Source organism: Pleurodeles waltl, chromosome 6 (assembly GCF_031143425.1).
Source record: "Pleurodeles waltl isolate 20211129_DDA chromosome 6, aPleWal1.hap1.20221129, whole genome shotgun sequence".
Taxonomy (NCBI): Eukaryota; Metazoa; Chordata; class Amphibia; order Caudata; family Salamandridae; genus Pleurodeles; species Pleurodeles waltl.
This window is the reverse complement of record NC_090445.1, coordinates 849,422,676-849,450,023: the sequence shown is the minus strand read 5'-3', so window position 1 is coordinate 849,450,023 and position 27,348 is coordinate 849,422,676. Positions and strand designations below refer to the sequence as shown.

At 43.1% G+C, this 27,348-nt stretch overlaps 1 protein-coding gene across 3 annotated transcripts in view; it reads left to right on the top strand.

Moving 5' to 3' along the window:
• Positions 1-27,348, top strand: part of KCNIP2 (potassium voltage-gated channel interacting protein 2) — a 1,298,474-nt gene that overhangs the window by 970,654 nt on the left and 300,472 nt on the right. The window lies entirely within an intron of this gene.

Sequence of the window (27,348 nt, the reverse complement as noted above, 5' to 3'; positions counted from 1 at the left end):
AGGCAGTGCTGACACCTTCTTACTGCTAACAGTGGCAGTGTTGACTGCTAAGGGGGACAAACCAGCTGTTCTTGTGGTCCAGCAGAAATATGTGTTTGACCTCATGGCCAAATATTTGAATCCATTGAGAGCCCCTCAGCCTTTCATCCCTCTGAGGTCAATACATAAGTATCATTGAGTTGGGTAACAATAAACAACTGTTGTTATGAACCAAGATGCCCCAAGGGATGAACCGGTGCACCACAGATACACATGTTGTGCTATGTTTATAACAGGATAGTGCAGGCTGCTAGTGCATGCGTTGCTGAATGATAACATTAGGCAGTGATAAGTGGTCATACGTTAACTCTGCCATTTGTTAACAGGCAGCACAATCCCATGTTAGCAGCAGTGACTGTGAACACAGCCTGAGCGGACATTTAGCTCGAGGTATTGCTGGCTGTTTACACAGAAGAAGCAAGTTTTAGGCCTTTCTTCAGAGCAAACCAATTGTGGTTCAGCTTCAAGTAGTTCAGGAAGTTGATTCCAGATGATTGGCATACCAGGAGAAACCCTGTCTAACCTGAAACTAGACAGAATGCAGTAGAGTGCTGCACAGGGTCAAAGGCAAACGTAAAGTCAAAGAGTGGTTGGAGAGTTAGCTGGGTTGTAGATTTGTAATGCTTTAAGATGTGATTTTCCTTAAAGAAGTGTGTCTTCAACTCTTTCTTAATTTGGAGCAGCGTGGGGACAGTCCTGATGGATACAGGGATGTTGTTGCAGATCACAGGTGCATAGCTGGCAAAGACATGCTATATTGTTTTTTTTTTTTTTACACTTCTTAGCCAGAAGTTTGATGTTAACAGTCGTACTGACGTTTTCTCATTCAGCACTGCTCTGGGTGTGGGTATGCTGAGAACCACCAGAGATGTTGAGTTTGTCTACAAGATCAAGGGAGTGCTGGTCTTCATGACTTTGTAAATCATGCAGTTGGTTTGAAGATGGTATGGTCCAACAAGAGGAGCCGATGAAGTTCCATCAGGATGGGGGTTATGTGATCATAATTCTTCAGGCCTTGCAAGGGACATGCTGTTTATGGGATGTCTTTAAGGGGTGCCAGTGTGGAGTCTGGGCGGACATGTAGCAGGGCATTACTACCATCCAGCTCCAAGAGTACAATTGCTTGAATAGCAGTTCTGAAGTCACATCTGGAACAATGGTTTGTCTTTCTGTAGAAGAGAGAGCTGGCACCAGATCAGTTTCGTTTTTTAGGCAATGTGTTCCTTGCAGGTGAGGCTGGTGTCCAGGGTGAATCCAAGTGACTTGGCATTCACCTTCAAGTTTTTGTCATTGATCCAGGTTTGCACTGTTTTTCATTCTCTGTCCTTGGCAAAGAACAGTTATTATGTCTTGCTTGAGCTGATCTTCATGTAGGTGCTAGTCATCGAGGTCTGGATGTTGTGCAGACAGTGTGTGAGGCATTGAATGTCTGAAGCATAAGAAACCTTCAAGTAGAGTTGTGTTTCATTGGTATGCTGGTGAATCTTAGTGCTGTTATCTTTGGGTAAAGCACCAAGCAGCTCCATGCAAAGGTTGAAGGTAACAGAAGGCAGTATGGATCCCTGGGGACCCCAAAGGTTATAGGCATTTTTTATGACCTGGAGGTGGACATATCAACCAATTGGTATCGGTTAGAATGGTGGAAGGAGTACCAGTGAAGGGCATTGCCGGTAAATTTAATTAAAGACTCCAGGATGCATACAAGGGTGGGATAATCAACTGGGTTACTTTGTTTTGGGAATTTCCAGGAACGGACTGGATTCCCCTCTGGCATTTCTTATGCAGGTATGCAGTTTGTTGATTAAGTGGCTGGGAAGTCACAGGTGCAGTGCTTTATGAGAAATGCAGGGCATTTTAAGTAAACTCTGGGTTATAAGGGTGGGGCGTGAAGGCCTTCTGAATTGGTGTCATGCATACAGATCCTTTTAGCCCTAGTGATAAGGTGGGCAGCTGCATAAGGGGTTAATCTAAGGGTAACATTAGGAAGACCAGAAGGAAAGGTGGTTCCCCCATCTATGTGTGAGAGGACTGACTTGCACTGCAGGTCCAAAGTCAGCATGAGATATGTATGGGTTCAAGTTTTTAGGAGGAGCATTTGCTATGAAGGAGTTTTGTGAGCTTATTGATATGAAGTAACGTGAAGTTCTGGCCCACAGTGAACCACAATGACCTTGTGAGGAGCCTAGCGTAGGGGTGTACCAGGAAGTTGTATTTGCAGAAGTCGCCCTTGGACTGGAGGGTGTTTCGCCATGGTATGAAGTAGGGATTGCAATTTTTCAGGGTTTAGGTTCAGGGAGAAAGGTCTCATCTGCCTATTCAGACTCGGAGAGTAAGAATTTAAGACTCATATAGTCAGATCGGGGGGTTACAGAACAATACTACCTGCAAAAATTCGACAGTAGCCACTAGTAATAGTGGTGACTTCCGGCACAGTACAATAATGACTGCCAGCAAGTAGAGCGCTGACTGTTATCACTGCTTGCTAACGTGGGCCAGAGGTGACGGCTAAAATGAGGCAATACTGATGGCTAACATAGACAGCCCTGACTTCTAACACAGTGCAGTACTGACTGCTAACAATGGCAGTGCTCTCTGCTAAGAAGGGCAGTGCTGACCGCTAACACAGTGCAGTCCTGTCTGCTAACATTGGCAGTGCTGACTGCAAACACATGTCTGTTAAGTTTGACTGTAGGTATGTACATTCCTCTATGCCCCTTGCGTGCTCGCGTTAATTATGCGGCAACAGTTGCACGGCTCTTAGCCTCTCACTATACGATGGCCACGCATTATAGGAGGGAGATACAACATCCAGATCCCACCATTCGGGCCGGTTTTCCATCATCATCTCCACTTAATTTATACACTTTTAAACAGCAGGGACACGACGGCTGGACATTAAACACTTTACAAAAAATGGAGGAAGTATCAATATAAGAACAGAACATGATAAATTAGAGCACAGTTCAAAGAAAGGGTAACATAGAAGCAAAATGCGGAAAGGAAAGAATCATACGTGGAACATTAAGGTTGACCGATGACATTCAGAAACAGGAGCATACAGCAGAAAGGTGACAGCAAAGCAGTGGAGGAAAAGTGACAAAATGGGTGAAATTAGAAAATATTAGTGAGGGGAAACAGTGGTAAATATACAACATACAGAGGACCACAGAGCAAGTAACAGGAATGTGCATGAGTAAGGAGGCACATTAGTTAATCCGTGGTGAAAGTATCGTTGGAGCAGTAACAGCTTCAAATCTTTTTGAAGAGTGCCAAGAATGTGAAGGCCGGTAGTGCAGGTGGCGACTTTCAGGCATCCAACCAGTTACCGGGCATCCTGAGTTTGCAGCCCAGGAAACCAAAGAACATATGGCAGACTCAGGATTACCAAGTCCAGTTCCACATGATTTCCCCAATTCCAGAGGAAGAAAGTGTGCATGGAAACACATTTGGCTTTCTCAGATGTGCTGTCCAACCCACTATACCTTGTGATTGGGCAGAGCGGGCGCATCCCTGGACGGGCCACTCCACACTCCTTGTAAAGGGCACTTACCGTGCATACTGGTGAACTGCGCTGGCACAAGAGCCAGTCTGTGCTGCATGGCTGACCCGTGCTGTAGTGGTACTGGCACAGCACCCGCTAGTAAGGCAACGTAGATTCCTATGTCAGTGTGACCGAGTTCCTTCAAACCTATGAACATTGCAATTTGAAAAACACGTCTACAACTATCCTGCTGCATTTCAGAAATTCTTACTTTCCCCCTCAGAATACTCATTTTTTCGTTCTCTCTCTCTCCTGCCTGGTGTTCACGCTCTCTCTCTTTTTTCTCTTTCTCTTTCTCTCGCTCTCTCTCTCTATCCCTTTCTCCGTCTCGCTCTCTCTCTCTCTCCTGGTTCTCACTCTCTATCCCTCCTGGATCTCTCTCTCTCTCTCCTGGTTCTCTCTATCCCCCTTTCTCTCTCTGTGTCCCTCTCTCCTGGTTCTCTCTCTTTCTCTCTCCTGGCTCTCTCTCTCTTTCTCCTGTCCCTTGCTCTCCCTCTCTCTCCTGGTTCTCTCTCTCGTAGCTCTCTTTCTCTATCTCTCTCCCGGTTCTCTCTCTCTCTCTCTCTCTCTCTCTCGGTTCTCTCTCTCTCTCACGTACTAGTGCAGTACACGAGGTGCTGTGCTTTTATTCATGGGGTATGCAAAGCTTGGTGTATGTACATGCTCATCATTCAGCATCAGTGCTGGAATCGGAAAGAATTCCTCCAGAATCCCATACATTGGGGTTCACAATGTGGCTGCAGAAAAGCGGTGAAGTCACGAGGGGGTGGGGGCGGGAAGTAATAAAAAGCAGCCTGACACCCAATTTGTACATTTTTCTTTTAAAACTCTGTCACAAACAAAATGGCACCAAAGACAAACGTGGCTGTAAATCTCTCGCGACTTACTTGAGTGGCCATAAAGAGTCTGCATTTGAACATACCGCAGGAGGTTAAGGCTCCGGGGGATCTTTGAATGGCAAGCAGTTTTCACGGGATCACCATAAGGGTAAGATAGCTCTGCTGGTTAATGCACTTGCTGGATTGAGCTGAGTTTTGCTAGTCATAGTTCTGACTCCTCATAAAGTAGCAAAGCATAACATGACATGCAGACTACAGATGTGTGGATGTCTGTTGTATGGAGATAATACACCTGGTTCCTGCTTTTGTGTAGAAATGTGTGTGTTACTTGCAGATCATAAGTTGTAGACATTTTAATGTAGCAGAGTGGGATCTCAATGGTTCGTTATTCTAAGGTGTGAACAGATGTTCCTTTGGGTAGTGATGCTATTGACATCGTTCTTGGTGTAATTACACACACATACACATGACATTATGCCAGTGCACTCATACCCCTCACATACAGGGGTCATATGAAGTGGAAAACCTGCCTCCGGAGTTTGGTTTCCCTTAAGTACTTGTGAAATAGTAACATGCTCTTGTTTACCTTCAGTGCATTGGCTTCAGGAAGCTCCTAGCCAGGGTGACTTCCTATAAAGGGAGGACTGATGACCCCTTAAGCGAGGGCTTTGTGTCAGGCCCAGCTGGAAGTGAATATGAGAAGTCCCTTCACCCCTGCAGTTGCTGCTTTGGGTGTACAGCAGACAATGTGCAGGTGCCACTGTATGGTCCGGTGTCAGCAAATTACACGAGGACAAATTCATCATATGACACGAGGCCTGGCCCGGATCACGAGTCCGGCTCAAGAAGCGCTGCCGGATCCAGGATGCAGCCGGATCCCCTCATTTCCTTCACTGATCAGCACAGTTGCCAGTGAGTTGGTAAAAGGGAAGGGGAGAGAACAGGACTAGAAGTGGTTTTTAGAGATTGGCACAGTGAAAGGTTGAGTTTGGAACAGAGTAGGTCTCACTCTGAATGGGCCAGGGAGCGAGTGGGAGTTAGTTGATCTAGGAGTGAGTCAAAGAATAAAACTGAAAGACCAAATAGGAGAGAGTGGGACTGAGGGAAAGGTCAGAGCTGTGCTGTGAGGGAGAGAGACTTGGACTGGTAGTGTAATGGACTTGTAGAGAGTGGAACTAAGAGAATGAGAGAGCATGGGGTTGTCCATGAGAGACTGGCAGAGAGTTAGAGAGTGGATGTGGAACAGGAAGAGTGTATGAGAGCGAGAGCAGGGCAGAGTGGGGCTGGTAGAGAGTGATCGAGAGACTGAAAGTTTCTAGGTAGTGTAGTGGTGTATCTCACCTCTGACCCGCGAGACTAGATCTAAACATTGTGAATTTTTGGGGAATTCACAGAGATAAGCTGACACATATTAGTAGCCAATGTAATAAATAATAATACTGAACATTTGATGAATAAAAGATGGAGAAAAAAAAATCTGCCTCCATGATGCATGCTTTGAGCGCCTTCCAATACGCTCGCGCAAGAGAGCCATCATTTGTCTGCAGCACTTTTACACCCATGCCCTGCTGTCAACTCCAGTACAGAGCCACCCCAGCCTTCCTGTGAGGAAGCAAACATGGCGAGTCAAGGGCAGGTTGTGAGGAGCATTACGGACAGCAGGTGGCCGCCGCGCACCCTGGGCAGAAGATCAATGCTGGCCTTGCTTTCCAGCTCCCTCCTTGGGTTCCTTGAGCTCCAACCTGCTATTGATCCACAATACCAGCTGGCCATTACTACCGCTGTGTACTGAAGCGTCTGTTAGCTGTGCTCAGTTACTACCCTTTTCTGTGGCGGTGGATGGATGGGGGCGATGGTAGAAATGGACTGGAGAAAATATTGAGGGGCAGTGTTTACTCATAGTGGATGTACAATAAACAGTATTGTTTTCTAGTGCTGCTCAGCGCAGGATCAATGAGATCTCGAATTACACGTGTTACTGCACATTTTATCAATCTCAAAGGAATAGAAGGATGGAAAGGGGCTGTCAGGATTGAAGCTTGCACTTTCAGTTTGGGCTCATACTTCTGCAGTTGGATCTCATCTATACATTCTGGCCTTGCCAGCCCTGCAGGCCCCTGCCAATCTGTGTCGCACTATTCAGAGATCACAAACTTTTCTTAGGTTGGGTATTTAGGACCAGATAACATAAATTGTCCCGGCGGTGGTTAAGCTTCCCTTCTGTGCTATAACACTACAAATTGCTGTGCTATGTGGCTCCATTCTTTTCTGTGGTGTTTATTGCATGTGTAAAGCTTGTTTCCCAGCTGGGGGGCTCTACAGAGAGCTTTAGCTGGAGGACATACCGACGGAGGCTGCTTGGTGAACTGTGTTACAGTTGAAGGCTGTAAGTTTCCTGTTTCATCCTCAAGAGATGCTCTTGTGATTGCACCCTCCATGTCCTCCAGCTAAAGCTCTCTGTAGAAAGCATTGCAGAGTCAGCGGCGTAGGTTCTGGGGTTGGGGGGGGGATGTTTGCGGCGTTACACTCTCCCTAATAAATGTATTTTGTTATAAATAGTCGGGTGCAGGTGCTTTCAGTCGGGTATAGTGAGGTGTTTATCGGATTTCAGCAGAAATTTTTACACACAGAAACAAAACCGCACACACTCTCTTCCTCTTCCTGTTTGGAAAAACTTCAAAAATGTTGGTTATTTCACAAAATTATGTGCTATCTTTCACATAGTACTCCTAAAATATGCATTCCGCTCCCTTTCCATTGGCCCTTAAGCCCCTCTTGTGCACACTGCTTTTCCTATAATGTATCTCAACATTATGTGCAGCTTGATTGTAGGGACATCTGAAGCTCAACCCCCCCCCATATCACCGACCAAACTACGCCCATGTGTAGAGTATTAGGGGCGATGTGCACCAGCCTTGAAATGGTCACCCAGAGTATGATTTTAGGCATCTGTCCAGATGAGGGTTTCACAAAAGCAAATAGAACAGTTATATTGGCGGAAGGGAATTGTACTAAGGTTGTACTTAGTACAATTCACTTCCACCTTCAATACACCCTTTGGGAGTCACTGTTTTGTAGAAAGATTAATTGGACATTATCTTTGCAACACATAAATCTAGTTCAGAGAGAAATAGAGACAAAATTCAAAGCCATATTGGTCCCATCGGGTTACTCTTTCCCCAAAGTCCAAGCTTTCCTTTCTTGTAAATTTGAGGTGCCAGGGAATGCTCCCCTCTTTACTGTTTAGGCGTGAGGGAGTGACACACACTAGGGAGCTTAGTAAAACATGGATTTTGTCCCCTAAAGGTTGCTTGGGGTACAGCTGCTGTCTAATGTTAACAGAGAGATTCAAGTAAACACTGGATTCGTTTACGTAAGACCCTGTTGGTCTCCCTCGGCCCCCTGTTTCTGGGAGTTGGATTCCCAAGATGGCTGAACATGACAGTCTAGTTCTCTGTGCCAGGGGTTTACTTCAGGATTTGTCTTAAAGTTTCCCTCACTTCCACTTATGTTCCATTATATTGGTTTCCTTGTTATGTATCTGATAAATCTGTTTACGCTGCTTTCTGTCGTGCTGGTATCGCGGCCGGTGCATTCATGTTTTCTGCACTAATTGCTCTCTGCATGAGAAAATGTGGAAGAATTCCTTAAGGGGTTTTCTCAATTAATCAAAATTAAGTGTCAGTTAATTGAGCAGTAGGTTGTTGTTAAATGTGGTTCTCTAAGCATTAGGGGAAGAAATGTTTTCCTTCATATAATTGCATACATTCCCCCCGACACAATACTCAGAATGCATTAATCACATTATCCCAGACAAGTGAAAGTAAAAGAGGGTGTAGCCTTGAATAACTACTTGCAAAAACATTCAGGATACTGTTATTTACTTGTCAGATGAAAGGTGTTCAGAAGAAATACGAAATAAATGTCATATTTGATCAAATTTACAATTCCTGGGGAGCGACAGCTAAGTCAACACTATAATTTTCTGATGCTTTTTCAGGCACCTGTGGATTTGGCAATGATCTTGGCAGAGATTCCAGGCCCAGTTATATTGGAGTTTTTCACCAACTGGATTTTCAACCTCTACTTCCAAATCTTCTTTTTCTGTTTTACTACATTTATTATATTAGATGCTCCAAAGATGAAAGTGCAGTCAGTAATTCCAAACACTGAATCACAGAATAGAGATTTGTGGCTACCTGTGAACGGAAAATGTACATACTCTTGCAGAAAAGTCAAACAACCGGACATCCTTTTGGAAAGAAAAGCAGTGGGAAAGGTGTGGTAAAGGGTAGCAATGAAAATTATGATCTTCCACAAATCTGTAAGCAGTGGATAGCCGCTAAAGTTTCCAGGGGAATTTTCCTTAGTCCAAAAGCACAGAAAACGACATACTCAAAGAACAGGTGTTTTGACATCTCCTGAGTGGAGCAGTAAGAAAGCACTCCCATATTTAATTGGGGTGTTTTCACTAAAAGGGAAATATTACCCCAATGGAAAAAATCTTTGAGTTCCCAATTCACTGCCTGTTCCAAGCTGCTTCAGTCCTCGGCTTCTGACCTACTTCTGTTCCACCTTTCAGGTACTCTTGTTTATATTATATTCCAGTTATCCAGTTTTGTCCCAGTCTCAACCAGCTAGTCCTCTGACACATCACTGTGGGGGCTCCCTGACAAATGTACCCAATTTTATATCACCCTTTGCCCGCTATTGAAAATCACTCTTAATCACTTGATGCCCCCACCATACACATAGCCTTCTGCCTGTGAACTGTTCATCATCAAATGCTTCCATGATGCGCCACAAAACTCAGTGCTCATGTCATGCACAGTCACCCAGAGATCCCACCAGGCACACCATCCAGTGCTTTTGTGAGGGACATCACTCAGTGCTGTCCTGTGGCATATCACCAAGTGCTTTGTTGATGCACACTGACCCTCGTTGACTCGAGGTGCATCAGTAGTGGTTCCTCAGTGTATATTACCCTATCCTTCCCTGGTACACATCATCCAATGCTCTGTTGTTACACATCCCTGTTCTCTGTGGGTGCACATTAGCACGTGCCCCTTGCTGTTTGTCTTTGTGCATGGATGCCTGTTTCACTTTATGAGACTCTCTGTTAATGGGTATGTTGATCAAAAAGCGTGCATGTATACTCTTCTTTGACATTTGGTCATATTGTGCCACCGTGTGCATGCACTCTAAAAACTTTCTGGCTTTCCCAGAGCATGTTTTGTGTTATGCTCTAAATTGGGGCGAATTAACACAGTAACAGGGAAAACTGAGCGGCTCTGGCTCTAAGAATGCATGAATGAGCCGAGCCCTTAAAATATTTGGCATTTAAATCATGCAACAAACATCACAATAGAATATGACATGGTGTCTTCAAAATTCAAGGAAGTATATTTTGTAAACATTCTGAAGCACTTCACCTTAGTACATCAGATTATTTAAAGCATAATTATTAATACTGAGGGTTTTCGAAGTTGAACTGACATACATTTCGGCACCCTCACTGTTCACAATTGTATTAAGGAACTTAGAAGCAAGTTCAGTTGTTATGTATACCTTAATGTTATGTATACCTTAATGTTACCTATATTCCTACTATAGAAGGAGCAACATCATCGGCTAATTAATCAAACTAGAAAGTTTTTCAGTGAAGCGCACACCCTGAACTCTCGTATTTCAAGCTGCTCTAATATGACCAAAAAATGAGTCCTGGTGAAATGAAGTATTTGTCTAGGATCACACAATTTGACAAAGCAAATATTGATCCAAGAATTTCTATTTTCATACTGTGTGATTCAGCCACTAGATGGGTGTCTGTTTCTGATATCAGAGGTTAATGTTTTGTCCTTAATTCTTGGAGGCTGAGATTAGAGCATCAGTGACAGGTTGAATCCACATTTTATATTAAGCAGTTTTACATAGCACAAACCTCACCCATGCCATACGAGTGCTTCGCTGCAGAAATAGACAACATAACACTTTTTTAACCAGATGAAGATTTGCCAGGATTCACAGGATGCTGAGCCAAAGTCAGATTCGAACCTGGCTCCCCAAGGTGTGCCACAGCGCCTCCTGTGAAAGCTCGGCTTGTTCTGGGCTCCAGATTTCAAAAGGACTTCGAGCTGAACCAAAGCCAAGCTTCAGGCTCAAGCCTCCCCCAAACTTCCATTGGCATTTTACGCGTGACACCTCATTTACCCGTCCCATTGTCCCCTTAAGAGAAAGAAAAAGAACACACCTGCTAAGATGAGGCCGTAGGGTAGCCGGGCGATAAGCCCGCTTAAGGCTCAGGGCCCCCATGGTCAGCCGTGCTGCACTGGGCATTTGACCTTCCACATCATATCCAGTCTATCACCTGAAAAGAGATCACTCCTAGTGCACTCACTCACTCTGGTGAGACACCCATGAAAAGAGCTCTTGCGCCACAGACGCCTCAGCGGCTGAAAAGGCTTCTCTTGCCTTGGATCACGCAGTTCGAGCCTTCTCCCCCACAGATTCTTCCTCATCATCACCACTCCAGCGCAGGATAGAGAGTTACTTTCATGAATTATAGATGCGCGTGGCCACCCAGCCATTATGTGTTGGCAGCACAGTCTGGGAGGATGCTGGTGAGGGAGATAGAAACCAGTGCAGAGACCTTGGAGTGAAATGATATTGAGGCTGGGCGGGGGAGGGCTGAGCATTTGATACAGATAGGTGGGCCTTGGTAATGGAGAGCAAGTAAAAAACCTACAAAAATCCTTCGTCTATGAGACCCTCCTGGCTCTGTTCAGTGGCTGCTTCTTTTACTTACTTCCATCTCTTGCTCTCCCCAGAGTAACCTAAAATGGTCCTTTGCACTGTCTCTCCCCATGTGTCCCCTTCCACAAAGCATTTATTCCCCAGGTGTACCAGTATTGTTCAGTTTAAACCAGCACCCTTTTACATACTCATTTTCTTGAATTGCTGAATTTTCTAAAGCTTTTTATAGAACATAGCACACAGCAGAAGAATCTAGTGTGAAGGCCCACAATCCCGTTTGTACGCTACAGGTCGTGGTGATGAATGACGACGCACACAATCTAATGGCACACTGGACCTAAAAGGCAGTTTTTGTTAATCGGGATGTTGGAAATGTGCAAACCTGGTTCTCTAAAGTTCACTTCGGTGGAAGCCGCAGTCACAGCCATCTGGGGGTGGGGAGAGTGGGGTGGAGGCAGTATCTTAGGTGCAATAATGACAGCAGATGGGGTGGCAGGCAAATGTCAGGAAGTGGAATGCATTGGCAGGGTTTCACTGCTGGGAGTATACAGTAGAGGTTCCAAAATGGGAGGAGACGACAATACAAGGTAGGAGTTAGGCAGAAGTGAAAGGCAGGCACATTGCGGGCAGTGAAAGGTGATTCAAAAGATGAAGGACTCAGTAAAAGACTAAGGGGGTTATTACAACTTTGGAGGAGGTGTTAATCCGTCCCAAAAGTGACGGTAAAGTGACGGATATACCACCAGCCGTATTACGAGTTCCATAGGATATAATGGACTCGTAATATGGCTGGTGGTATATCCGTCACTTTACCGTCACTTTTGGGACGGATTAACACCTCCTCCAAAATTGTAATAACCTCCTAAAAGTGGAAGGGGATATGCCTAGGCCAGATACGGTAGAGATCTTCTGTGATCCATTTAGGTTGTAGATGGACACGGTAGTGATCAGTGATATCTTTAGCGAGACACAAGTGTCTGAATTCAGAAGTTTTAGAAGCCATCAGCACTCCACAAATAATAGAGAAGACATTTGTGTGATCCATACAGGGAAGGTGGCTGCTGTGGTCCAAAATTGTAAAGGGACATTCATTAATAAACTAAATATTAAAACATTGCATACAATACAAGTGCACATTTAAGTAAAACGTAAACAGTATATAATCCAGTTGAGGTAGCCAAGTGTATACACCTGTATCATGCCTGGAATAAAACTATGTGGTATTCCCTCACCCACTGAGTTTTTTTTTTTATCAAAAGCAATATCTGATTTTTCTGTCAGCTCAATATGTTTTGGATCTATCCATCTGCAATAGATGGCCACATGTCCTTGGGTCTGGTCGCAGCGGATATCAGATTTGAGATTGTTTTCACATTTAGGTTACTTTGTGTCATGCTGTTTATCCATTTTTTGATGATTGTTACATTGCCTTTCAGCCAATGTGTTGCTAAAGACTGCTGCTAGTGGTCTATTGGTTTAGGCATATCAGCTACATATCCTTGTAATTCTATGGCCGGAGAGACTGGAACAGGCTATTTCAGTGGATCTTAACCTTTTGACTTTTTGCAGACCCCTGTTTAATCATTGCAGGAATCCAGAGACCCCCACACTTAATCATTGTTGATATCCAAGGACCTGGAAGCCAGGACCACGCCTTAAGCAATTTTGATGATTTTAACCTCAAAACAGTACACAGAAATACAGAAACAAGTATTCATCAAACAAATACAGAAATATGACATTTTTAATTTATAAACAAAGATAAAAATACAACAATTTCATTTTAATCTGAAGGTTTTTTTTTCTAAATTTGACTGAGGACACCCATCATCCATATACCATTTTGTTTACATTTGCACTGTTCCCACAAATCAGCCTGAGGACTTAGTTTTTACCCTCCAATTTCAAATTCCTTAACATTTATGGAACGTCTTAAAATGTTCAGTTTTTTGGTTTTTTACTTACATACACTTTAGTAATTGTTAATAATATTTTTTTTAAGCGGTCACAACCCCCCAGTGTGGGCTCTGCGGACCCTCAAGTATCCCCAGACCACAGTTTAGGAACCACTAGTCTAGTCCACTATCTTGCAGATCTCGCTTGTCACCTACTTTATGACTGAATTTGAAATACCAGACTAGGTGCAGCAAGTCTGACTGATGGCTGCGACAAAGGCTGTATTCATGGGTTACATACAGAGTTGTTATCTTGCGTAATTTAGTGGGAGTGAAATATAGTGTAAGTAGAAATTTGAAGTGAAGCAACTTATGTCTATACATCATTGATATAGTGGTTGTTTGTGTGCAGCATATATCGCCTGACATAGATCGCCTAAATCTGCCTTCCACTTTTGAATGGCCTTTATCATCACTTCCACCTTGGATACGTTGGAAAATAAGCAGAAGTACTTGACTTGGAACAGATATCCTAAGCATTAAACTGTGAAGGGCCCTTCTTGCCCAGACAAAAGGCAAGCATTGCTGTGTCAAAACAACCCCAGCAACCACCAGCAATGCATGGGATGAGTGGCCCAGAAACTGAAGGAATGTGTAGAAGTGCAGACATTAAAGGATGTGTTTAGAATGGTAACAGAAAGGAGTCTTAAGCAAAAAAAGAAATGATGATAGGGCACACTTGGGAGAATGTGTCCCCTGTCCCTATATTAGATGAGACATCCCTGGCTCAAAGGTGCAAATGCATCCAGAGCCCATCTCAATGAGAAAAGCTGAGGCATCCACAGTCTAGAAGAGTCGGCTGTGGTCCACAAGGAATGGTAAGCATTTGTGGCCTCTCAGTGGAAGGAATCAGTCGTGCAGTGTTGAAGAAATGAGAGAAGTGCCCGGCCCTCAGGAGAGAGGGAGAAGTCAGTCTTTAAAAGGTGGAAGATGTCAGCAGTGGAACAAAGTTTGAGAAAGTGCCAGTGTTCTATCAGTAGAGAGTGATCTTTGGGGATCATAATGGGGGTAAGCAACAGTGATCAGCAGGGCTCCACAAGGCAGAGATGATGGATGTCAGTGCACTCACAGTTGGCAAAGTTAGCAGGATTATGAATCAGTGAGAGGATGCAGCTGTGACTTGGAATTAAAAGGGAGCAGTATGATAGAAGCAGGAGGATGCAGCAGTGACCTGGAATCAGGAGAGCGCAGTTGGGTCTAGACGTAGGAGGATGCAGTGACCAAGAACTCAGAGAAGGGCCAGGTGTCCAAGAGTAGGAAGATACAGCAATGGCCTAGAATTTAGTGACAACAGCAGGGATCTGGAAGTATATAAAGGCAGCAGTGGCTTAGAACGAGAAGAAGGCAACACGGTTCTAGACGGAGAAGGATTCCTTTGTGATCTCGAAATAAGAGCAGGAGGCAGTGATCTAGAATTAGGGGATGCAGGAGTTATTAGGAGAATGTGGCGGTTTCTAGAAGCATACAGAGATTTAGAAGGGGGTCTAAAATTAGAACTCAGCGGGGGTAGGAGCAGGCGGCGGGGGTCTAGAAACAGACGGTTGCAACAACGGCAAGTACTAGGAACAGGCGGCCTGGCTCCAGAAGTAGAAGCATACAGCATTGACCTCGAACTGAGCTAGGAGAGGATGGCAGGAGTCCAGAAGTGGGATGATGGAACAGTAGCCTAGAAATATTAAACAGGGATGTGATTCTAGAATTACTGGAGGGTGCAGCAGTGATTTGAAGAATGTGGTAGTAGGAGGATGAGCACAGGCATAGAACGTAAGGGTTTACAAAGACCAGGGGGCAGTGGTCATTTTGAAGACAAGGCAGCGGTGGTCGAGAACTAAGTGGATACAGCACTGGCATAGAACAAGGTGGATGCATTGGGTGCCTGGAACAAATAGCAGGGTACCCCGGCACAACACCGCATGTCCTAGTGACACAAGGGTGTCCAATGTTGTCTACTGCAGCAGCAGCGCTTGGTTTGTAAAAGAAAGAGTGCCTGTGCCCGATGCTCCTGCACAGAGGTTGGAGGCCCCTGTAATAAAACCTTGGCGCTCGTGCGCGACTAGAATCCATTTTATGCCTCTTTAATTCACTACCAGACTCTCACTGCACCCTTATCTAAGGTGACTAGGCGTCCCCGATTTGTCGGGACAGTCCCGGTTTTTCACCAGCTGTCCTTGTAGATTTTGGCAGCTTTGGCTCATGTTCCGGGTTTTAGAGGGGGTCGACTGAAAACAGTAAGAGGAACTTTCTAAAGCTGTGCTATTTGTCAGCTATTATAAGTGAGCAATTTCATTAAAGGTATGGTGCTTGTTTTACAATTTACATTCTATATTTTTTTTCGCGCCTCTTCTGTGTTCCATAGGCGATGAGAGCTGCCATTCTGCGCTGTTCCCTTGATGTAAAATTGTAGTTCTTCTCTTTTTGCAAAATGTCCCTGTTTTTGGTTCCCCAGATCTGGTCAAAATACCTTGATCTCACTCTCGCACGTTACTGATTAATCCCTCTGTGAGGGTTTTCCTCTTTGCCTTCTCCTTCTTTTCCGATTTGTGTGTTTTTCCATCTCTCGATCTCGGAAAATTTCTGATGCAAAGAAATAAGTGCTGGTCCCCACAATCAAGCGCGGGGCCTCCACCAGCAACCACCGTCTCAAATTAAGCACTGGGCAGCAGGATTGCATGCTCTATTCCATCTGACGAAAAATGTCAATCTGTGCACGTATTGACTATTATGTTACTAAAGTCCTACGGCCTTGAGTAAACAAGAAAATAATGATCTCATTTACTGCTAAAATAACCCCGCTTGAAGATGTTCTAATGCACACAAAAATGACCTATCCTAAAATATGACTAAAGATTTAAGAACTGCACGCATTCTCAATGCAGTAAAATGCAACAGTTATTGTCCATGTTATCACATCCTGAAGGTTAGCCTCCTTTTCAGAAACCTAATATAGACATGGCAGCTTTTATTTCTCTTTCTGCTTCTTGAAAATCCAAATCCCTCAAAGTCACTTACCTGGTTGTCGCCGAATGTTCAAGTTAATTGAAAGATATTGCGATTGCCGCACCCTGTGTCATGTGTGTTTGCATTTTAATCGTGGCTGGGTGTTACCTCTTTGGGGTGTAATTATTAAAGCCAGTCGAATTAAGGCTTGCTCAAGTACGACTTTGAATTATTTACGAGCGCTGCACATTAGTCTGGTGCATTTTTAAGTCTCGCTTGCAACAGCGCATGCGCCGCATGCGCTCTTGCTTGCGAGAGATATTATATACAATGGGCTTGCAGCCCGCACATTGCTTACCATTCATTAGCGTCCTTGTCACTCTTATTTGCCGCCTTCCAATTGGCCAGCATAGGCTGGCTTCGCTTCCACTTCATTCAGCTGGAGCATGGACCAAGTAGTGATTGCTTCAGCTTGATTTCTCTCCTTCCACTGATTGCGCTGTGTTTGAGGTGCTACTTTTCCGTTTTGAACATCTTGCCATCTGTAACTATGTTTTACTATGCTGCAAGCTTTTCAAATAAAACCTTTTCCTCTTTGAAACAGATGTTAATTGTGACAACAGGTGTTATCAGCTTTTGTTGTGACAGCAGATGTTATGTGCTTCCAAATGTGTTTTCACTTAAACAGGGGCACAATTGTTTTCTTTATGTGACAGGATTTTTTGCCAAATTACATATATATTTTTTTTTCACGCATTGAAGATTAACTGATTTGCTCAGAATCACAGGGGTGTTGTGCAAGTCATACCAAGCATTGGCAAAACCAAAGTGTCTCGTATTAGAGGAAATAAGGGCACTCCATTGTCATGCAGAATTTCTAGCAGTGCAGTGCGTCCACAGTAGTAGACTTACATTTTAAATAAGACGATTATTCCCTTAAACTCACAAACGGCAGAAAACGATTGCTTTTTTTGCGTTTTTGTGTGTGCAAGAAGTAAATATATATGTACATAGTTTTCAAGTATATGACAAATATATCACAGGAGCAGCTATCAGGACAAAATCTCTAATTCAAATTTACAAAGGATCTTTAACAATGCGAAAGTAACAACATTGCATGGTAATTGGCAATTTTCTCATTTTTTCCCACAAGTTCATCTTTGGGGACTCAGCTTGGTGTTGGATGACAGAAGGTTCTTCTTTAGGTCGTGAGAGCATTAAAGAAGCTTGCTGACCGATGTATGCATTGTCCAACCTCAAGGTTATTACCACCTCCCACACGGTAAAGAATGGCCCACAGTGCCCAGTCACATGTCCCTTTCTTCCCCCATCTGTGGACATCCCAAGGCCAAAGGCAAATGTGTCTGTGATTCAGCAAGACGGGCAGACAAAGAGGAGAGCGCGTCAAAGAGAAAGCGAGAAAGGAACACAGTATCGACCCGAGGGCTCTGGAAATGTGTTATCAATTATTCAGAGAGGTGCAGCCAGAATCTGAGCCGAGATCTGAAGGAGAATAATTAAATAAAGCCAAACTTGAAGCAACGCAAGGCGGGTTGAGTAAGCGAAACAAACTAAGATAGAGGAGGTTTAGATAAACGTTAAATGACTAGAAATGAGTACTGGCGGAGTATTTGCGCATCACTCACAGATACCTGCGTATGTTTTGTACCTGTCAGTACTGTAGCGGAGCGGGAGCGTGTGAGCTGATGGCCCTTGTACACCAAATGGGGCAGAACAGCCCCTTCTGGAAGATGCGGAACCCGAATGCAGAAATGAAAGCTGCTAAAAACCGGTGCTTGATTTGTGAATAAGTAAATAAATACCTAACAAAGTCCCAGGGCCCAGATTTTTATTCCGATGCCCGCGACTGGTGCTATCAATGGTCAGGGTGCAGCATCAAAGTCTGGGAATTTTGATTCCACCTCATGCCCCTTTAATGCACCACCAGACACTTCCCGTCTCTTTATCGTACTCCTGGAGGCTCGTTCTCATCCATGCTGCCTCCTTTTCAACTGAATTTCTGCCCTCGTCTTCCTGCTTGTGTACCTTTTCTATCTTGCTCTTGTTAAAATGCGAAAAACGAGTTATTTGACATCACCCACCGATCTCGCACAATGAAGACTGCCACACAAGCTCACAGAGTGGCTGGAAAAATCCAGTGCTTCGACAGTGCAGCCACTTAGAGCAGACCACGTAAATACCACAAATGTATAATAACTGAGATAGTCCACTCTGCAGATGGGAGCCTCACTCCTTGTCTTGTTGCCTCTCCGAAGTGTCCTGCACATTTGGCCTTCATTACTTTTAGATTTATTGACTCCTGCGAAAGTTTTCCAGGAAACAATGAATAGATGTATGGCTTTGTAGGCTTTTAAAATGGCACACTCCAAATTGGCTTACCAGTAAGAGCATGCACCAATTTAAGTGTACCGTTATTTACAGTTTTTGTCTGTAGGGGAATACATAGGAGTGGCACCCACGGATCAGATAAACTTGAATTTTACTGAAAGGGCAACATCAAATGTGTGGCCCTACACATTTGTTTGAAGGGATCTCTAAAGACTCACAAACAGGCACACATTTTTCACTCTCAGGAGGGATGGACACATGTTTTACAAAAAGTTCTAGAAGTAGAAGCAAGGGTTTTCCTGGTTGCACATTACAGACATGTCCAGGAAGAGTCGATAAATGCCCTATTTTTTCTGTGTACCAGTGTAGACAGACATCTATTGCGAATATAGATCGTGCCAGTAGTTTATTATTTACAAAGGATGTGGCTTTTCACAAGTAATGTGAAATCAGGCAACCCGTGGTAGCAGTTGACTCTCACAGGGTAGCGAGAAACAGCAGTCAAAGGCCTACTCAGGGGAGGTGATGTGAGGTAGTATCCCACAACATAAAAACACCCAATAAACGATTTTCCAGTCAGTGTTTTTACTTATAAATAGAAAAATACTTTATTGTGCAAAACCTGCTCCATACTGCACTTCATTTAAAAAATATATACATGATTGAAGTAGAAATACCTATGGTTACACCATTCTAACATTTCCTGGCCCTAGTGAGCCCAGATACCTCCCACATGTACTATATACAATATAGAGGGTGCAGTTGTCAAATGGCTGGCCTACTGGCTTTGTCAGGGTGTGCCCACGTTTATAAAATAAGAACTATGTGATACAAGACTAATTCATAACTATTAAAGTCACCAGCAATGGCACTCATTAAGACATGTATGACTCACTGTTAATTGTTTGACAGTCAATAACGCATTCTAAAGCATTCCAATGGCATTCTTTAAAACGTAGTGATTCACTGTCAACTTTGTGATTTTCAGTAAAGCACTACAATTCTAATAAAGTATGTGTGTAAGTCTTTCTTCTGTTTTTTAACATACTGCAAGCACATCCTTAGGTTCAACCAACAGGAATGACAACACTCCAAAGCTTCTAAGCAAAATCACCTGCTCTAATAGTGTTTAAAAGCTGACATCCTTCATACAAGATCCTAAATGTAACCCCAGCGAAACTTGCGAAAATGAACACGGGGCTTTTGTGGGGAGCTGCTGTATTTGTGGCAGCTCCCCAAATCAATTCTGGCTCGCTGGTGGTGTGCCTATCCTCTCTGGGGCACCTCAAATAGCAAATGTGAACATTTGTATGCCCTTGTAAGGGCTTCTGGGCGGTCCTCTCCTCTAACTAATCAGGCCATGGGGGCTTAAGTGGAGCTTCCCTCCCCCTCAAGTGTGTTTTGTTTCCCTATTTATTTTCTTTTTTTTAAAGAACTGTAACCAGACTCACGCCACATCTTTTTTCGTTGTTTCAAAGGCCCTGTGCTGTGGCTCTGCCCTCCAATTAGCTCGCAATATGCCTTGATCTCTGGAATTACATGGAGAGCCCTATCCCATGTGGTTCGACTAGGTCCTCACTCAGCTGCCATTTTTCCATGACAGTCAGAGAGCTGGCAACTATCCTTCACCTATCCGCATGAAAGAAGATGGGGTACTGATTTGCAATGTGTTCTCTGACCTCAAAACACAAGCACGGGGGCCAGAGGAGACATACCACCTTGCTCACTGGCTCTGGCCTCCTGGGGCAAATTTGTAAGTAGAACATCAGATCTCATCATTTTTTGTGTCTCTCACTCACCAGGAAGAGGGAGCTCTAGCAACCCAAGTGCCACTAAGGAGAGGTTCCGATGCAAAACCCTTCTCATACTTGTTCTTTCTTGCGGCGAACGCTGGGGACTGCATTTGACCCTTCCCAGGGTATCCTAAAAACCAGGAGAGGGAGCTACTCATGCTGTTGGGAGGCCAAGTTGTTTTCTTGCTTTTCTCTGGTCGTGGTGGACCAATTTGAATTGGTAAATCTAATTTCTCTACTGATGGTCAGCTCTAACCACTAGGACATGTGTCTTTCTCCTGGCCTCTAAATGTTCATTTATATCTGGGGGCTTGTTTTTCACTGATATTCCTCCTTACACATGACTTGTCTCCTGCTCGGGCTCCTGGCTCCTCTCCTGGACCTAGGGTCCTCTTCCACCACACCATCAATGCCCCAAGGCGGAGTGCCCTCCTTGTCGCCACCCTCCTGGCTGGCCACTTGCAGAGCACCAAGGGCACTGGAATTCAGGATCCAACTATTCCTGCAGAACCATTCCACATAAGATCCAGAGGAACTCTCTTTTGCAGTGATTCCCAAACGTTTGACTTCTGTGGACACCCACTTTATCATTACTGGAGCCCAGGTACCTCCACTGAATCTTAATTGGAACCCGGGCTCCTCCCACTGAGTCATTACTAAAAGCTGGGGAACTTATCTGATAATATTATTTAATTTTGTATGCAGTCATGGACCCCCTGAGGAGGCATAGAGGACCCCTAGGGGTCCCTGGACCATAGGTTGGGAACCAGTGCTCTAGGTTCATCTCCAGCAGGTCTTTCCATCTATTGTCCCCAGAGGGTGTGGGAGGCAGTGCCAATGGTCGTGGAGAAACAAAAATCCTAGTCTGTATGTGATAACTGAAATCAGAAGTCATTGAGTCCATCTTGCAGCAGGAGTCTCGTATCTTCTTTTTTCCTGCAGGGCATTCCATTGGTGTCACTGCCCCCAGATTCTCTAAAGTATCTGTAGTAGTTTTTAATTGGTAGTGGAAAGTTCTAGAAAGTAGGTACCACTGCCAAATTCTAGGATGACACATCATTACTCCATCCCTTACCCCAACCTTCCTTCACAGCATTTTGGGACATTCTAACATGGCGACCTCTGTGAAAGAATGAAATCATGCCCCTTAATGCCACAGCTACTTGACCCCCTTCACTCCAAAACTTCATTGGAGAGTCCATGCTCTGTCTGGCTGCAGAGTCTGGTTGTCCTTTTTTCTGTGGGAAGGAGCCTTCTCCGGCCATGTGCAGTGATAAAAGTAATTAACACATGCAGATTACATCCCCACTCTTTCCTCTCTTATGGGCAGCCATAAATACTGACTAGTGGCTCATTTAAGGGGAGGCATTTGATCCTTCAGATGGCCAGCAGAGCAGTTAATTTGACCCAGCAGTGGGAACAATAGCCTGGAACCTCATTAGAAGCTGAATAAGTGAAATAAGATACATTTTGAAGTGTCACAAGCAGTGCAGATACTGAATATTAAAATGTGACAGTATATCTGAACTTATGGTTTATTTTTACCATATGATCAGTGGATTATGCCAGTCTCTAGGTTTTATGATGGTGAAACTGTAATTTGGCACAGATCTTGCCCACACTATATAGTATAGTCAAGCATATGCACTTTTCAGTAATCACTTTTCAGTAATCACTGAAGATGTACCTCCTCACACTTTTAATGCCCAATCACATTATATGGTCTACTCCAGGTCAACGCCAATCCCTAAAGGGTCCCTTCTGCAACAGGCTACCTGTCCACATATACCAGGATGAGCTAGATGGTAGTCTCACATGTTTGATCACACATATGTGCACACATGTGTATACGTTATCACATGCAAATAGTATAGCTGTGAGCCTCTTACCCTAGCTACAAAGCATTAGACCTTATCTCAAAAGGCAGACACTAGAGGTTAGCACTCCCAATCTATTATATAAGAGCTTACAGTGGGTGAGACTCAGGTAGAGAGACTTGCTTATGGAAGAAGGACATAAACCAGGTAGTCTAAAAACGAAAAATCCAGCTAGATAAAATGGGCTGCAGCCATTTCTCACTGTGCCATATATTAATCCAGTGTTGTATAATGCACAGCAAATTATGCATGTATATAATTAATTGATGCAGTTTTGAAATACACTGCAAGTGATGAGTGTTATGGTAACTAGGCACATGGTGTCAACTGAATATTCAGTTACATTAACCATCAAGATCAGACATCATATTTTAAGAAGTGGACGAAAGGGCATACTTACATTTGGGCAGATACAGGACATTGGCCACGAAGTGCCAGATGTAGTGAATGTCTCTATTAAGAGTGCATTGATGTCAGTGGCACTCTAAATAAGGCAGTCGGAACATCTGGTACTTGTTGGCAGATGTCCTGAATGAGTGCATGACATATTATGGAGCAACAGATCTTCAGTTGAAAATAATATCAAAATAGAGTTGAGAGCTAAATAGTCAAAAATAAACAATCTGAAAGATCTAGAAAGTCTTTCCAGAGTTCATAAAAGGTTTCCACTGGGTCTCTTAGCCATTGCATCACCTGTTCAATTTTGGCTAGGTTAGGCTTTGATTGTGAAGGTCTGTCCTTCAATATTCTAAGATGATTTTAGGGCTTTCATTAAGCCACATACTGCCCAGGATTACAAGTCTTCAACACTGATTCAACATTTTTATGGTAAATGACTAAAATGAGTTTATCTGTAATCTTTACATGTCTAGATGGTGGGTCTCAGTCCATACGCTAGCTCATTCAACAAATCCAATTTTAGAGGGATGTGTACAAAACCAAATGTTTGACTTCGTCTTTATAGCTTTGGCACATCCAACAGTCATCATTTTCTTTAATCCCAGAGTGTACATTGTAGAAGCAGGCAGCTGTGTTGTTAAAAGAATTTAATTTGTGTTAAGACATTTTGAAGATTAAATGTATTTCCTTGACTAGAAGATGAACATTGTCATTAACGATATATTCATAAATTCTAAAAGCTAGGAAATCAAAGTGTGAGCATGAGATTAGTCCGGTTGCAATGCCACAGTAGTATAGTACCATGGGAAACAAACTTATTTCGGTCAACTAATTCAGCTAAGAAAACGTTTCTACTTTAGTAGGCCGGGCTACACACAGGAGAGCTACTTACAGGTAACTGGAGAGGTACCAGTAGCTTGCTCGGTACTCATTGGAGAAGTGGGTTCCAAAGCTTATAGTGCGATCGTGCCTTTGCTGCGGGTTCTTCCAGTGTTATTACCCCTTTTGTTGTTATTAGTGCATCTGGTGCTACTAGGGTTTGTCAAATTTTTTGCAGTTCTGGTTCTTCTAGTGCTTTTGGTGCTGTTGGTGACTGTGGTTCTTATTTTGCTTTTGGTACTTCTAGCTCTTCTGGTGCTATGCGTACTTAGTGCCTCTGGCACATTTCCACCATGCTTGTTTCCTCACAACAGACATGGGCAGGGAAATTATAACTTCAGACTCAGGGTCAACTCACTCTATCCTGCTTCGTAATAACTTTTTTTAATTTCAAATCCACTATGTATCAATGAAAACAAATAACACTCAATTAGGGTTAGGCCAATCCTTCCTCTTGGTTAAATTATGAGTTAATTTTGATAAATTGTGTTTCCCAAGATCATCCTCTTTTTATGTTGTCCTAGTGGACATGGTCTGTGTGGTGATAAAAGATGCTGACAATGACACGCTTGTACTGGTGTTTCTCCTAGTACTTTATTAGACACACAACTTGGCGTCGATCCTCCCCAAGAGTCAGAGGGCAACTGACTCTCGTGAAATTCTCTCAGCCTCACACTCTAGAAACTAGAACATCATAACACGTTTCCTTCCCTTTGCCAACCTATAGTATTGAAAACAAACAAATATTATCAAATGGAATGAAAAATATAAAAAATGCATACCTAACAATTTAATAAACATCAAATAGTCAACAAGTGCCAATGTTGCACTTTGTGCCACTATGACCAAATGTGGTCCATGATCATACGTAGATATGAAGGTGGTCTGTGAACGCTAGTTTCTCTGATCATCCTGAGAAAATCTCCACTCTTTCACTCTATTATCGCTCCAACTCTCTCTGCCGTTGATCTCATCACCATCCATTAACATAGCTATTGAACACCCATCATCCTCCCTTCTCTCACTCTCTCCTCTTACACATCCACCTTTCTTTTGATGTAATGCCACTTTCCTCAAGTTCCATTTATCTCCGCCTTCCACCACCACAAAGAATTTACTCACCCTTTCTACTCGCAAGAGACCTATGAATTTTATAAATTCACCTCTCAACAGCCCCAATTTAATCTTAACCCAATCTCCTTTTTCAGTGATTCTCAACACACTTTCCCTTCATCGTTCTTCATTGTTGCTTATAGTGTACACCCAGTCTTTCAGTCATACCGGACTCAATTGTGTACCTCGTGTCCTCCCCATATCTCCCTAAATGGATATTTCTGAGAGACACTGTGTATTATTGTGCGATAATCTCACACCATATCTCCCATCCTCTTCCTCACTTCATATTGATCAGCTAGTGCCATTTGAATGGTTCCTTTAACCAGTCTATAAGCTTTCCACCTCATAAGATGTCAGCAGAGTGCCATTATCTTTAATAAGCACTACTGGCACACCTTCATCAGCAAATATCTCTCCATTCTTTTATCATAGCTTTAGTGGTCACTTCTCTCATAAATTTCACAATCAACCATTTAGTGTTGCCATCCACCAAGACTAAAGCAAATCATATATCTTGTAATAATTCGAACATAGGCCTATGAAATCTAGACACACAGTGTGCCAAGGTACCCCAGGATCATCAATATGGCCATCATAATGCTTGTTCCGTACTCTCAATCACTTCTCACTTTCTTTACATACTTGTCATTTCTCTACCCTTAAATTAACTAGATCATCCAACCCAGGCCACCAAAATTCTGTCTTAAATCTTTTCTTCATTAGACCTTGGCCCAATTGTCCTTCATGTGCCAAATTTATGACTTTTACTCTCAAACCCTGAGGAAGTATGAATCGATCACTCCTCATGATTTTGCCATTCATAGTGAGCTCATCAAGAACTTTAACGTAAGATCGTGCTGACATAGGAATCACACATTCTCTAACTACTACCTTAGGTGTCATTTCTTTGACACTTCCCAACACCATATCATTTTCCATTTTATCTTCCCATTCCTGCAGAGTGAATGCTCCTAAACCTTCCTGCACAGCATCCTGTACTGTTGCCACTGCTCTTTCTATATCACAATCACTCACTCAGACCATCCACATCCTCTGCATTGACCGGCGTTCTGAATAACTAATCTGCCTGCACATTTAGCCAGCCCTGTATGAATTCTACTCTGTACATATACTCCTGCAGTCGTGCTGCTGATCTGGCTACCCTAGCCGACCCATTCCCAGCACCCCCTGGAGATAAAAGTTTCATCAAAAGCTTGTGATCTGTTCTAAGAATGAATTGTGAGCCACAAAGGTAGCTGCTAGGGCGTCCTGTTCAATGACTGAATAGTTCAGTTAATTCTCTGTTAACATGTGCAACGCAAAAGCTACAGTCCTCGCACTTTTACCATGACTTTGTGATAATACAACTCTTATACCAACTACACTTGCATCAACAGTGAGTATAGGCTTAAACTTTGTGTCAAAAGCTGCTAAAACATTACCTCCACACATTTCCCCCTTTATAATTTCAAAACAAAACTGTTAATCTGCATCCCAAATAAATCTGCTACCCTTTCTCAAGAGTTTTCTCAATTGTTCAGTTTTGTCAGCAAACTTATCTATAAACTTAGAATAATATTCTGTTAAACTGAGAAATTATCATAATTGATCCTTATATTTTGGACAAGGAGCTAATTTTATGGCATCAATTAAACATTTCTTCAGCCTGATCCCTCCTTCATTTATGTTATAATCCAAATAATAAATTTCTTGCGTTAGTAACATACATGTTTCTTTACTTAGTGTCAAACCAGCTTCCGTCAATTAAAAAAAAACATTTTTAAGTACCATATTGTGTTGTTCCACTGTGTCTCCAAAAACGAGAATATTTTGGAAAGAAACATATTTGTCATGCTCTCAAACAACTTGTTCATCTTCAACTGAAAGACACTTGCAGCTGAGACTAACCCAAATGGCATGTGTATGAATCAAAACGTGCCCTCAGTTGTTATAAATACAGTGAGATCTTTGGAGTCTTCATGCAACCTCACCTGGTGGTAAGCACTTTTTATATCCAATTTTGAAAAGTACTTGGCCCCATTTATTGCAGATAGTAGTTTGTTGATGTTGGGAAGTGGGAAGATGTCAGCAACAACATTGTGATTAAAAGATCTTACGTCTGTACAAAACCTTAAATGGCCATCAGATTTTTCCATAATAACCACAGATGATATTAACTGAGATGTTTCTACAGGCTCTATGATGCCACCTTTTAACATTTCATCTATCATCTTTTTCACTTCTCCCCTTACTGCCAACTGTACACACCTGAATTTGTACTAAACAGGCACTGCATCCTTTTCCAACACATTCTGATGCATGCATCCTTTTAAACATCCCAAAGTTCTATCAAACACTTCATGTGCATCTTTCAAGACATCTTGCAATTGAACATCCTCCACAACCATGACGTGAATATGCGCTCTTGGATTGATCATTATGTTAAGATCATACTGATGCAGGCATCCTAATATCGGTGGACCATCAACAGATATATACACTTTTCCCTTAACCTGACGTGCCTTGAATTTAATAATTCCTTCCATGTTCCCAAATATGCCTATTGTTTCACTTTGATACCCTTCAGGATTTATATCCTTGGGTTTTAATAAGACATTTCTCCTGTGCATCCTGAATAATTTATCTGGTAAAATAGTGTACATGGATCTATTAACTCTATATTGCTTCCACATACTTCAAACTCTGCTGTAGGTGTTATCATGCTCTTCCCTTCACAGTATCATTTCTTTATTTTCTTGTTGTTCCCATACTACCAAAATTCTGCCCGTATGTATATTATTATCACTTGTTTGTTCTGTGCTCACTCTGTTTTTGAAAACTTCTTTGTGAGGTTTGCTGTTGTCTTTGCAT